Source organism: Mirounga leonina, unplaced genomic scaffold, assembly GCF_011800145.1.
Source record: "Mirounga leonina isolate KUSES-001 unplaced genomic scaffold, KU_Mleo_1.0 Mir_127, whole genome shotgun sequence".
NCBI classification, from domain to species: domain Eukaryota; kingdom Metazoa; phylum Chordata; class Mammalia; order Carnivora; family Phocidae; genus Mirounga; species Mirounga leonina.
This window is the reverse complement of record NW_023270316.1, coordinates 69,909,922-69,924,286: the sequence shown is the minus strand read 5'-3', so window position 1 is coordinate 69,924,286 and position 14,365 is coordinate 69,909,922. Positions and strand designations below refer to the sequence as shown.

Sequence of the window (14,365 nt, the reverse complement as noted above, 5' to 3'; positions counted from 1 at the left end):
ATGATATTAATTACTATGTGCTATTATGTAGGTCATTGGCCATTGGCCAGATTGGATCTCTTGATTTATGAGGACTTTTGTTGTATTTGTTTCTGCTCTATCCCATTTCTTCCTCCTGGTATTTGATTATCTTTGCCAAATGCCTGAAACAGCTTATATTATCATTTCCCTCCCTCCTGATGGCCATGGCATTGGTAATGATCATCAAGACCAGTCAACAAGATAACTTGACTGATGCATCCACATCTACCTCCTCAGCCTCAAAGTGAAGACTGTACCTATGTATTTTGTCCACTGTGAGTTAAAAATGAATATATTTTGCTCTTATATTGCTATGTGGCATTTGAGAATTCAACAGTCTATAATCAAAGGAAAGCACTGTTCCAAACTACCAGCTTCTTTGAATGCTATACCTCACAGGAATTCAGAAAAGCCCTAAGCATCTTTATCAGTTATTTTCAAAAGATTTATTGGAGGAAGCTTGGCATCTTAACACTGCATGATTTTTCTCACTGCTCTGAAAACTGCATTCAGATTCATCCCAAAGCCACCGAACTTGCATCAGAAAATTCAGCCTTAGAGCAGAGAAATGGCCTTTCCAATAAAAGTGATAAAAATAACTTAAACATTCCAGGGTGCCTTTCTTCTGAAACACTCCTAAAAAGCCTTTACACGATTCAGTAAAAGGATTTTTATCCCAGAAGGGTTTCTTTCCTTGGGTGGCATTTGATTGGTAAAGTTTCTCAAAGTTCACATATATTTCTGAACATTTTTCTCATCTTCTGTGGTTGTGTTGTCAGATTCAACGCATTTCAATTTAACTTCTTATGGACGGCTATTCCTTTTTAAAAGAAAAAAAAATCAGCATTAAGAGATGAGTCATTTAGTTTCTTTATCATTCAGTTTCTCTGGATAGCATTTTGTTCCCAAATTCTTTCTTCTTGTTCATCCACTCCTAACTTCATCTTTCCATTTCATTTGGGGTATTCCCAGCTGGCGCTGATGAGCTGACATAGTGCTGATACTCCAAGGACCCCGGGCCCCAATTAACAGTCTTACTTTTTAATAAGAGTGTCATATTCCATTAACTGATGTTCAGAACTTTGGGGCTTGGCTCTCCCAGAAAGTTAAATCTGTTTCCTTCCATTGTGTGATGGTTAATTCTGTTATCTATACTCCTGTCCCTCTGTCTGTCCTGCATGTATATTTGTTTGTGGCCCTGGAGAAATAAACTTATATTCCTACACCCCTAAGTTTTCAATTTCTTAATTTTTTTCAGTATTTCTTTAATTTTTTTTTTAAATTTTATTTATTTATTCGACAGAGAGAGAGATAGCCAGAGAGGAAACACAAGCAGGGGGAGTGGGAGAGGGAGAAGCAGGCTTCCTGCTGAGTGGGGAGCCCAATGCGGGGCTCGATCCCAGGACCCCGGGATCATGACCTGAGCCAAAGGCAGACGCTTAACGACTGAGCCACCCAGGCGCCCCTATTTCTTTAATTTCATCCGCATTATTCAAATTTTCCAACTCTTATTTAATTGTATTCTATATAAGCAAGTATTTCTGTTTTTCAGAAGCTATTTTTTCTATTATAAGAGCAACATATGTTCATTACAAAAAGAAGTTAAACATTCCGTATGTGATTCCTCCTCAAGGAGATTAACAATGACCATATTTTTTCCCCAGTTTTGTTTTTGACTTAAAAAAAAATCCAAATTGAGATCATATCTAATTAGAATGAAGTTTAAGAAAAATCAGAACCAAAAAAAGAATCAGTGCCCTAAGCATGATGCACCAAGTATTTATAGATTTTCTACATTATAGATTTATAATAGATATATTATATTTGTATAGATTTAAAACATTTTATATAATTTTGTGAACCTTATCCCAGGCCTTACTATTTAAAAAAAAAATATTGTCCCCCCCGCCCCCAAACTGAATGAGTTTATTGTCTGAAAGCACCTGAGGGTTTAGGTACTCCTAAGTGCTTATAAAACTTCAGCTACTGAATGATAGATTATGTTACTTTGGACTTCAAAGGAAGGGAAATAACTATAGACCATGGTCCATGGAAAGTGAAGGGACAGTTATAAATGCAGAAAACTTTGGATTATGTATGTTGGTAAGTGTTCTCCAGAACAGAACCAATAGTGTGTGTCTGTGTGTTCATGTATTTATGTAATATGTATCTGTATTATATATATACATCATATGTATATGATTTATTAAGAAATTGACTCATGTGACTGGGGGACTGGCAAGTCTTAAATCTGTAGGGAAGACCAGCAGGCTGAAAACTCAGGCAGGATTTGTAAGTTACAGAACTGTCTGATATAGTCTGAAATATATGTCTGAAATAGTCTTGAGGTAAGAGAAATGGAATTTTGTGCCCAAGTAAGCCATTCAGCCATCTCTTAAATAATTGCTTTTATTTATGGTCAATTACCAGGCAATTCAATACGAAAGGCCCAACTATTTACAAACAGTAAATAGTTGAAGAACAATCTAGAACTCAAAGAAGTGCTTAAAGTCAAGTGTTCCTTCCTGGTTCTATTACTGAATCTGTGTCAATTTAAATAACTTCCATTTCTTAATGATTCTCACTTTCAAAGGTGAAAACTCCACATGAAAACTAATCAGCCTTAATCATTATCAAACTTTTAAGGGACAGTTGAATTCCTGTGCTATTAAAACTCTTTAACAGAATAAAAAAGATAAAACTCTTCCCAATTTATTTTCAAGACCTGCAGCCACAGTATTAGGCATCGAGAAGCCTGTGGCCATGTCAATGTTTTCACTGCTATCAGGGTTTGGGGCAAATCAGATTCTCTGAAATTACATGTTGCTTTGAACAATGTATTGCGGAAAGAAAACTTCAGAATAATCTATCTTATAAAATACATGACAAAACTCCTTTATAAACATTAACAAATTGAGTCTGGGGCTTACTTGCTCAGGTGCTGTCACAGAGAAAGCAAAATTGATACCATGCAGGGATGAGATTTGTTTGGGTAGCTCAGAAATAAAGGACAATGGACAAGAGAATTTAGAGTTTGGGCAGGAGTGGGATGGAGATGCTACACCATCCCAAATCTACAATGCAAAGGGAGGCAAGTGCAAAGAGGTGGGGCTGGTGGAGAGCGGGAAGACAACATGTTATCTATGAGCCAGAGGCCCCACGGACAGTTCTAATAGGGAATCAAGGGTAATATTCCCAGGCAGCATGCACTCCAAAGAGCAGGGTCTTCACCAGAAGATGGAGGAGTGGGGAGGATGATGACCTCGTTTCCTGATCTGAGGAATAACAACAATGATAATTATAATAATGGACTACTAATAGCTACCATTTCTGGAACCCCTACTCGGTACCAAGCTGTGATTTATTCTATCTCATTTAACAAGGGTGTGAGAAAATGAGCAGCTTCTTGGCACTGTAGGAGAAATGGTGCCACCAGGAGAGAGCTGGTCACAGTTAAGATGTGGAAAGGAGGAAGGGGTTCCCAGAGTGGTCTGAGGACACAGGGGAGTTTGTAGATAATGGGGAGTGCAAGACAGCCGAATATAAGGGTTTAGGAGGAAGGAGGCTGAGTGGGAGTGGTGAAAGCATTACAAGGATGACACTATGGGAAAGCATGAATAACCAGAGGGATGTGTTACACACCCCATGCAATAATGGGGGAAAAGCAGACTTGGGACACAGGGCATTTAGACTTGATCATTGCTCATGGGTTCTCTTTGGAGGAAAAACACAGGACAGTGAAAGATGAGTGCTAAATCACTGACCCAGAGAAGTCCAGGCATGGGGAGTGGGAAGAGGGCAGAAGGCAGAGCAGGGGCAGCCTAAAGAATCTCTCCACTTGGGCCTCTTTCAAGGGTGGTCAGAGGCAGATTGGAGAGGAGGAGCTAGAGCGTGCAAATGACACTCAGGCCATGAGGAGAGGTGGGTTTTTTTCCTGTTTCTCCAGAGAATTGGTATCACTGAATATATGTATATATATATTTATCTTCAGTCTCTCATGAGAATAGACTTCTAGAGGTTCTTGAGCTCTTTGTCCTTATATGTTATCAACAAATATATATTGAGTTCCTACTGCATGCTGTTAGGTGCTATTGGGAGACAAAGATGTGACAAACAGGGCCCATGCCCTCAGGAAACGTAGGGTCTAGTTGAGAAGAAAGGTCACAACAAGTCAAATAATATAAAAAGTCAATGATAAAACAAAGTCATAATTAAGTATATGACATTTGGGAAATAAACCATACGGATAAATAAGTGTCTGAATTCAGAGAAGGGAAGTAGATCCAAGAGGTATGGAAAGGTTTCAGAGGGGATAAGGAGCGGTTTGCACAGGGGGTGAAATAGCATTTGGACAAATCAAGAAGAAAGTGCATTCCAGGCATAGAGAAGGACAAAAAATTAGGCAGCAGATGGATCATGTTGGAGCAGTTGTGGAAAAGGACTAGAGAGGCAGCGAGGCCTCAGTGAGGAGGGCCTTGAATGCCGGGATGAAGAGTCAAAGAGGCAGGAAGTATCCTGAGGGCAAGGAGAAGCCATGAGGGTATAAGTCTTCACTTTTGTGTAAGTTGGTTTCTCCTCAGAGAATAGTTCTTTAAAACAATTCTGTGTTTAGCTCCAGGAGACTTACAAACATCCAATAAATAAAAATCTTTGATCTGGGACCAGGCACTATGCTTTTAAAGGCCAGAGTGTGGTAGTTCTTGGCAGCTGCTGTCTTTTGTGGGTTGGGATGCAAGAAGAAAAAAAGCACATCCAGAGGAATGCCTAACCTAGATGTGTTTGTTTTCATATGTTAACCAACTGGTTTTGGAATAGACTGAGAAGGAAAAATGCAGTGTGCAAAGCCTGGAGCTTAGGGATCCACAAGAAGAAACAGAACAAGGCACGTGCTGATGGCTGAATGATTTCAACAAACAAGGGTGGATTGGGTATGTTTCAACAGATCTGGTCTTTATGAGTCTTTGTGGGATGGGGAAAGACAAACCTACTGTGTCTGGCTTCAAGCTCATCATGAGACCATATAAATGTGTTAACCCAAACTGAGAATGATGAATTTCTTCCTACTTGTGCATCCAGTTTGCATTTATGAGCACATGGCTATAGAGATAAGGAATTGTTATGTGCGTATGTGATAATACATACTCCATAATGGCTAATGCTTGACCTTATGTTGGACTACATAAATAAAGTTAAACCATTTGAGGAGCAAAGGAATGTTTGGTGAAAATAAAATAAAATGCCCATTTGAAGTGTGGACAGTTTAATTTGTAAGGTTAATTATAGGAAAAATAATATACATAAATCCTCATTTATACTTCTTAAATTCCATACAGCATTATGTTGTCACCATATTTCCATATCCATGTTGTGGTCATGTCCTTAGTATTCTGATTTCTAAAGAATAGTGAAAATTATGCATCCAGAGCAGAAGTCTTAGAATCCCACCCCACTTCTACATACTACCAGAATGTTTAGGATCTCTCTTTGTTCTATTATTTTTAGCACCAAAGCCAGTGTATCTTTCAATTAATTCTGAAAATTTTAGCTAATAATCAGATCAATTAGATGGGAGAAAAAATATATATGTAAAATTGGAAAAAATAATTCATTGGGATGGAAAATGGAAAAAATACACTGATTAAAGTTGCATACTTAGTAAAGTCTTTTCTCCCCTACACATGACATAAAAGTATATCTTAGTTCTGTGCCCCTCCAAAAATGTCTGAATTTTAAGTTAATGGAGATTTTTTTGAATATTATTTGAGCTTTAATTAATAGATTTCCTGGCTATTAGGGACAACACTTTCTACGGAAATGGACACTTTAGCATTCTCATCCTTGCTCTCTGGACACTGGATACATCAGTGGAGAAATGGAGAAAGCCATTTCTAAATGTCTTACTGAAGGAAGTAGCAAATTCTTACACTACACAAAATATTGTCACTTGAAAAGGGACAGGGAATTAACAGCAAACCACCAAAGAATGAATCCATCACTGGGCACCATATCTTAGATCACTCCTGAGCTACTTCTCAAAACAGTTTATAAGCGGAGGTTTAGATTTCTATTAGCATGTTAGATTTTAACTGTAAAAAGCATCTATCAATAGAGTACCAGGCTGGACCTTGAAACTATTTCTGAGCTCCGTTTCCAGCCGCACATTGACAGTGACCCCTGCTATATGGAAAACCACCACACACAGATCTCACCACCTGAGACAAGCAGCACTGTAGGGATGGAAATGGGCATAACCAATTTTTAACAATCATAGTTTAACACAAATAATGAGCAAAATGTCTGAATGAAACAGATAGTTCAAAAGGAATATCAACCAAAGCAGCAGCAACCAAGAGTTCACCAGCATGGAATAAGCTTGTCGGGCAGAGAAATGACTAGGAAGTACAATTAAAGAGTCTTCTCAAGGCCCCTGGAGTAAAAAGATTGGAATCTGGTTAGAGAATTAAATGGAATAAGCTCTTTATGACACTTTCTTCCTCATCCAGTGAAACTTCAAACCAGTGTTTGCCATCATCTTAGTTCAGATATCATCAACATGGCTTGGTACAAGTTCTTAGCAGCTACTCTGTGGTGGGTCATCTTAATGATCTAGTTAGAATCTGCTTTTCTTAACCTTTCCTTTAATATAAGCCTTCAAAAGTATTCTTCCAATGCCTTGTTGTTATCTATAACATGCTAAAACCCTGGAAACAGGGTGAGGTTAGCAGTTTTCTCTAATTCGGGTCAAACTGAGTGGGGTGGACAAAACATTGACTCTTCCTGTGAGTGACATACCCAGCCTCCTAGAACTTATTTATCAGGTTGTGTCTCTTTTGACTTTAATTTTTCTGTGGATTCTGGATCTAGCAATTACCATGAGGTTTGGTAAAAAGAGTTCAAAAAGGAAATACTTAGTGCAAGTCATACTTATTTTCACTGAAAAACTTTGTGGTTTAATGTGAGTCTCTCTGAGTTTCAGATATCTTGCTTATACAGTCGGATAATAATGCCAAGGAGTCTCATTTGCAAAATCTTGACGGTAGTAAACTCGACACAGTAAGTTTTTGAGTTTCTTTTTTTAAAATTAGTTAATTAATATTTCTTGTTTGTGAGAAACCCAGGGCTGAAGAAGACAGTGTTGTTCCCTCTAAGTGTCTACACTCTATCCTTTGGGCTGCTTATCCCATCAGACCAATTTGTCTTGAGGGATCAGTGCTTTCCACAGTTCCAACAAGACTCTACAATGTAGAAAAATATTGATAGTAATATAAATCTTCATCTCATTCCTTTTTAAGTGTTTCTGTAAAATGAAAATGATAAAAAGCACTAGTTGATGAGGCTGTGCCAAGGATGAAATGGAATGTGATCTGGAATGTATTTGTTCAGTGGAAATATAAATGGTAATTATTGCCATTTATTCTGCAGACCCAGGAGTGCCTCTTCGAGTCCTGTGTGAATGAGATGGAGAGGAAATGGACAGGATAAAGTTCCTCCTTCCTCCTAGCGCTCCTGACTTTTTGGGCATGTCTGCCCTCTAGTGGCCATGATCCACAGTCGCTTTATGGAAGGTGTGACCAGAGAGGAACTAAGGAGGCAGGTCTGGGTGGGTAAGGAATAATTCAATAAGGAAATCCGCCTTGTCCGCAGCATCATCTTCTGTAGGAGATATTGCCCACATCCCTTTTACCTGTCTTCAGTACCTGGGATAGTGGAAGGCACATGGCTTTGGGGGGGAATAGACCTGACCCTGTCATTTACCACCAACCTGAGCCAATTTATCTGACCTCTCTGAGTGTCAGTTTCCCCATTTACACAATAGGGAGAGTAACACTTAACTTGAGAGTTTTTGTGAAGGTTAAATGAACTAATTTATATAAAACAGTCTGCACAATATCTGGCACATTTTAAGCACTTTAAAAAAGACTTATTGCCTTTAAACTTTATTCATATTTTTGGGTTCATATTGGCAGGTTACTAGGGGCTGGGAATATATATTTAATCCCTATTCAAATCATCTTAGATGTTTCTCCAAGAAAAATGTTTTCTTTCTAACTCTTTTGAAGGGAAAACAGTTGCCTTAGAATTGTGAGTTTTGCAATTTTAGAGGGTTAGATAAATCTGCCCATCTAAACTTGTTCTCATTTTTCTTTTCAGATTTGTGGGTCTACTTGCTGTTTTAACTAGGGACTGATTCTTACCCAGCAGGACTTTTGAATGAAATACGTTATGAGCCTCTGAGGACAAGGACTGTCTTGTTATCTAGGCTATGCCCAGAATGAGCAGGTCTTTAAAAGCTGAGCACAAGTGAAGTTCACTGGGTAGCCCTTCTCTCCACTTTCCCTCTGGTCCAACTTTCACATCCTAAACCAAAGGACTACATGGCCAATCATGTCACTCTCTCTGTGTTTTGCTGGGAAGAGGCCTATTTGAGGAAAGAGACATAATTTGATATTCCCAAGGTGGTTTGTTTTTTTTTTTAGTGCTATCAGAATCTTTCAGGCATTTGAGGGATAGGTCTTTAAATCTCATAGAGGAAAGAAACTAAATGAACTCACACAAGTTAGCCTCCCAGTGGTGCACTGTAGTCTGCCAGTACCAGTTCAAAAGAGCCGATTGTGCCTCTCTTCCCAACTTCACATTTGGGCAAAGATCTAAAAGGAGGTAAAGGAATGAGCCATCATTATCTGAGAGTAAACTGTTCCAGGCGGAAGGAACAAACAAACGTCTGGCATGTTTGAGAAATATCAAGGAGGCTGGTATGACTCAAGAAGAATGAGCAAGAGGAGGATCTGAGGTCTGATAGGTAATCATGATTCTGGCTTTTTCTCTGAGATAAAAAGCAGGGTTTGAGTGGAAGAGTAATCCAACATGTTTAACAGGATCATCTGGTTTCTGTGTTCAGACAAGGCTATAGGAAGGCAAGTGTAGAAGCAGGAGAACAGTTAGGAACTCTTGCAATTGTCCAAGTAAGGGATGCCTATGGTGTGGAGAAATTTGATAGTGGTGAAAGAAATGAGATCCTGGATATAATGTGACAATAAAGCTGGAAGATTTTCTGATAGATTGTCTGTTGGGTGCTAGAGAAAGACAGGAGTCAAAGATGAGTCCATATATTTTGGCCAGAGCAATTAGAAGGATCAAGTTGCCATGACTAAGAGGGGAAGACTGTGGGAAGAGCTGGTTTTGAAGGGATAGTCAGGAATTGGATTTTGGACATGTTAAGTTTGAGATACCTACTAGACACCCAAGAGGAGATTTCAGTTTGATATTTGATTACATGACCTGGAAATTAAGGGAAAATTTCAGTCTTGAAGTAAAAATATAAAATTCTTCAGCACATTTAAAGCCAAGACATTAGATGAGATCACTGAGGAAGTGAGTATAGATAGAGAAAAGATCCAAGTACTAAGTTCGGAGGTACTCTGATGTTTAGAAGTCATGGAAGAGAGGAAGAATCACTGAAGGAGATTAAAGAGGACTAGGCAGCAAAATCAAACTAGGGAGCCAAGGGAATAAAGTATTACAAGAATAGGGAGTGATCAATTCTCTCAGATGTTACTGATAGGTCAAATAACATGAGGACATAGAATTGACTATTTAGTTTGGCAACATGGAGGTCATTATTGACCAGGGAAAGCAATTTTGATAGAGTGTCCTATATCTAGACTATAAAATCAATATTGTAGCTAATTTGTTTACATTTCCTTTTATACCAGTGATGTATCATATCATATCACTCCCTCTTAGGCAGTCTCACTAATTTTTGTGTCCTGATACGCAGTAGGTGCTCAATGAATGTTTGTGGAATGACTATGTAAATATATGAAAAGGAATATTTTAGGCTTTGACCTAGGATGCCCATTATAAGGCTGCCATTACCCCAGAACTATTGGACTAGAAAAAGATCTGTCACTAGACAAGATTGTACTTGAATCACCCAGGGATATAAATGGCCATTTATCCTATTTTTAATGACACTGTCATTCCATAAGTCTCATTTTTGCCTACCATCATTATCATCACCACCATCACCATCATCACCATCCAATGACCACATTCTGTCAATTCTTCCTTCATAGCTCATCTTAGAGTGATTGTTCTACTTTTACTTACCAAATTCCCATACACGTCATTATTAAAACTACCCAATACCATATGCATATTGCTACAATATTAACTGTCTTCATGCTCAGACTTTCAAAGATCTTTCACAACTTCTTTCTACTATATATTATACTAAACCTTTTTTGGTTTTGAAGGATGCCTATAATTTAATAAGTCAACTGAAGATATTTATTCAGTGTGGTTCTATGCCAGCCAGATATTACCCTTTCAAGGTACAACAGCGGGCAAGTTAGACTTTATCATTGCCTCCAGGGAGCTTGCAGTATAATGGGGTCATGTGGCAGAGACAATAAACACCAATTACAATTCAATGTCACAAATGCCATGAGAAGGAAAATGCAGAGTCCTCTTCATTCACATCTATCCTAGGTCTTCCTTCCCTTACTTTATATGTGCTTCCAGGTGATCTCATTCACTCTTCTGGATTCAATTAATGACTCCCAAGTAGAGATGTCCAGCTCAAATCTTTCTAAACATATCCACCAAATGTCTATTGGATCTCTCAAGATTCTCACAATCACTTTCAAACTCAACATGTCAGAAACTGAACCAATCACTTCCCTTATACCCCACGCACACATATATTCACACCTTAGTTCTTTCCTTGTGTCCTGGGGCACCATTATCTGTTGCACCATTAAATCAACTGCTCACCTAGACATCAGAGCATTAGCCTTGGCTTCCTGGTCTACCTCATTCTTTCTTTTAAATACCTCTTGAATCTGCTCAATTGTCTCCATTCCTACTGAAATGACCATTAAATAACAACTGTTAATGTTTACTGGACCTTTGTTATGTACCAGGTTCTATACTAAGTGCTTTAAATGTATTTCTGCATTTATTCCTCAGAACAATGAATCATGGATCACTACATCAAAAAACTAATGATGTATTGTATGGTGATTAACATAACAAAATAAAATTAAAAAAAAAAAAGAACACTGCAACTGGGTAAGTTCCAGTGAGCTCTAGTGTTATTCTTATTTTTACAGATAAGGAAAATGAGGTATAAAGAGGTTAAGCATTTTGCACCTACCACATAGAAGGTAGGTGAAGGGGCCTTGTAGCATGAACCAGTGTCATTAGCCACCAAACCCTCAGATTAGGCAGCTATATCATCTCTCCTCTGGATTTCTATGTAGGTCAGCCTCCAACTATAACCTTTTCCAAGCTTCACTTCACACCAGAGTGAAATATTTCCAATTAAAGTTCTTTAGTTTAGCTCTCTGCTACTCACAGGATAAATTCCAAAGTCACATAATTCAGCTTTTGACATTATTCTCCATACTCAGGCCTCTGATTATTTTTAGTGCCTTCTTATCCCCTCCCTCTTCCACCTACCACAGAGCCCTAAAGCACTGTCTTTAGTTCCACAGGCATACTTCCTTTCGCCTCTGGGTCTTCTCACATGTTTCCACTTTGAGAAATCTTACTCTATGACTGATCACCTTCTTCACATATCTCACCGTTTTTTTTCTTCCTGGAAATATAATATTTTATCATTTAAGTTTCAGTTCAGATATCTCTTCTTCCAGGAATGCCTTCTCACCCTTATTACCCAAGTCTGGGTGAAATGATGTGGTAGGCAGGATAATGGCTCCCCAAAGATATCCATGTCTTAATGCCGAAACCTGTGACTATATTACCTTGTGTAGCAAAAGGGACTTTGCAAGATGTGATTAAGTTAAGGAGACTGGAGTGGGGAGATGATCTTGGATTACCCAGATGGGCCCAATGTAATCACAAGGGTCCTTATAAGAGGGAATCAGGAGAGTCAGAATCAGAGAAGATGTGACAATGGAAGCCAAGGTCAGAATGATGAAGCAATGAGCCAGGAAACACAGGGAGCTCCTAGAATCTGGAAAAGGCAAGGAAGCAGATTCTTTCCAAAGGAACACAGCTCTGTAGACACCATGATTTAGCCCCATAAGTCTCATTTTGGATGTCTAAACTTCAGTGCTGTAGGATTAAAACTTTGTGTTGTTTTAAGCCTCTAAGTCCGTGGTAATTTGTTGAAGCAGCAACAGAAAACTAATACAGATAGCTTTTTACATACTTTCATACCTTTCTTTCCTTTCTATGTCTTAAGACTCTTAAGATGCCATTTAATAGTCTGATTACTTGTTCATCTCCCCAGCAGCCCATGAGATCTGTAGGAGAATATACTGAATCAATATTACTCAGGTTATACTCTTAAGGGTCAACATTGTTCTTGGAACATAGCTAATGGTAAATTAATATTTGTTGGATAAGTGCTTCTCAAATGCATAGAAATGCTATAACTGATTTTCTGTGTTTCTCAATAAACTGTATTGAGAGATTAAGTGTAGTGCTTTTTGGTAGGTTTCCCTCAATTATATATACATATATAATATATATAGAAGGAGCTATGGTTACTGCTCTTTCTCTATGAGATCATTCTTAGTTTTGGTTAGGTTTGCTTGACTTGGCACACCTGGAAATCCACTTTTTCATAAAGTACTTTCTTGCCTTTATGTTCCTGCAGGCACAAGATCTCTTTTTATGAAAAGCTTAAAATAAAGACCTTTCTCAACTACCAGCCTTTCTTCTCTTAATCTTTGGGTTAGTGACCTCAAATTATCTATGACTAGCAGGTGGTATAAGAATCATTTTGGGGAGCTCTTAAAGCTAGATCTTCCCTGGTCTTCGCTTGGACCTACAGTATCACGATCTTCATGAGAGGGGCTTTGTTCTCCAGGTGATTCTGATGCAGATCCAAGTTGGGAACTTCTGAGACTCAACCCTACAAAATGAGGTGCAACTGTCATTCTGACCACTAGATGTCAGGCTTTTACCCTGCACTCTTTGTTAAGCCACAGAAAACTTATTAGCCACACCCCTCCCTCTTCTTCTTCCCACTTAAAGGGAAATTGGGTGTTTGGGCCAAGTGCTAGGATAGGCATTTTCATATGCATTATCCCATTGAGCCTCACACTGCAAAACCACACTGCAAAACCACACTGCAAGTTAGGTATTATCCCCAATTTACAGATGAAGAAACTGAGGCACAGTGCGACGACACACTAACTGGTTGAATTGGGATAACTCCAAAGCCCATGTCCTTCCCATTTAACAATGCTGCCTTAATCTGGTTGGTTTAGACAATTAATTGCCTTGTGTATAGAAGGAGTTCGGTGAATATTTAACAGAGTAACAAATAAAAACCAAAAAATTTAAGACTAAGAGCAGATCCAGGTAAAATTTCTAGGCTCCTTTCAAAGCAACTTGATTACTAACTTATTTATTTTTATTTTCATAAAAGGGTATAAAAGGAGAAATTAAAAAATGAGTTAAATGTGGTGCCTTTTAAATTTCCTGGATAGTGTTTGGAAATGAATAAGCAAAAATCAAATGCTAGACACACCAAAAAGGTAATCACATTCAGTATAACCAATATGGCCACCTATAAAATGTGATGTTGTGAAGCTAGAAGGATTGAGGTCCCCCAAAAACTGACTCTAAGATTGCATCCCTCAGAGCCTTCTATTCTGGGGACACACATCAGGACCTCCTCGGTGCATGGTACGAATGTGTTTCTTATGTGTGTGGTGTGTGTTTGTGAAAGAAGAGGACATTGAAGTCTTTCCACCTCCATTTTAATGAGAACAACCAAATTTTATTGACTTTATATGTTGGTACTTTACATAAGATTCAGTTTTAAAAATGCTTTCCATCGCCATTAAAAAGTAGAAGCTTTTAACGTAGGGTCATCCTACAAACTGATAAACAATTATAATATTTTGTGTAGACTTTTCCTCTGCAACATGTTAAATAAAGTACTTTGCATTTATTCTTAAGATTCTTCAGTTAAGGAAAAATGTTTAAAGTTCTCAAGAAAAAAAAATGAAAATTAGGGATCAAAATAATTACCTTAAAAATCCAAAAACTATTTAAGAAGAAAGGTTCAGATAGAAGTTTAACCTTGCCTATCCTATTTTTTTTCTGTTAAACCTAAAAGGTTGTATCAACACAAATGATGGAACTAAAAATGAGAAACCCCTCCTTCTTAGCAACTCTCTTCTGAATCAGGGGTGTGATATGTGACAAGGGACTGTGAGGGTCTGTGAAATACACTGTACTGAGGGGAGGGGCATGGTAGGCTTGTATGCTTGGTCACTGAATATCTCCTAAACCATCCTCTCCTGACTCTTGGCCAGATTTTAGACTTTTAGAAAGGAGATGCCATAAAGACTGGGATCAG

The 14,365-nt window shown here is 38.3% G+C and overlaps 1 long non-coding RNA gene across 2 annotated transcripts in view; it reads right to left on the bottom strand.

Moving 5' to 3' along the window:
• The window catches only part of LOC118009530, a 462,984-nt gene that overhangs the window by 137,513 nt on the left and 311,106 nt on the right, over positions 1-14,365 (bottom strand). The window contains exon 1 of one of the 2 annotated variants that reach the window (XR_004678963.1): positions 8,574-12,407. The exons of the other annotated variant lie outside the window; for it this stretch is intronic. This is a non-coding gene — a long non-coding RNA (uncharacterized LOC118009530). Of the gene's footprint in view, positions 1-8,573; positions 12,408-14,365 lie in introns of those variants that run through there. 2 annotated transcript variants of the gene reach the window in all.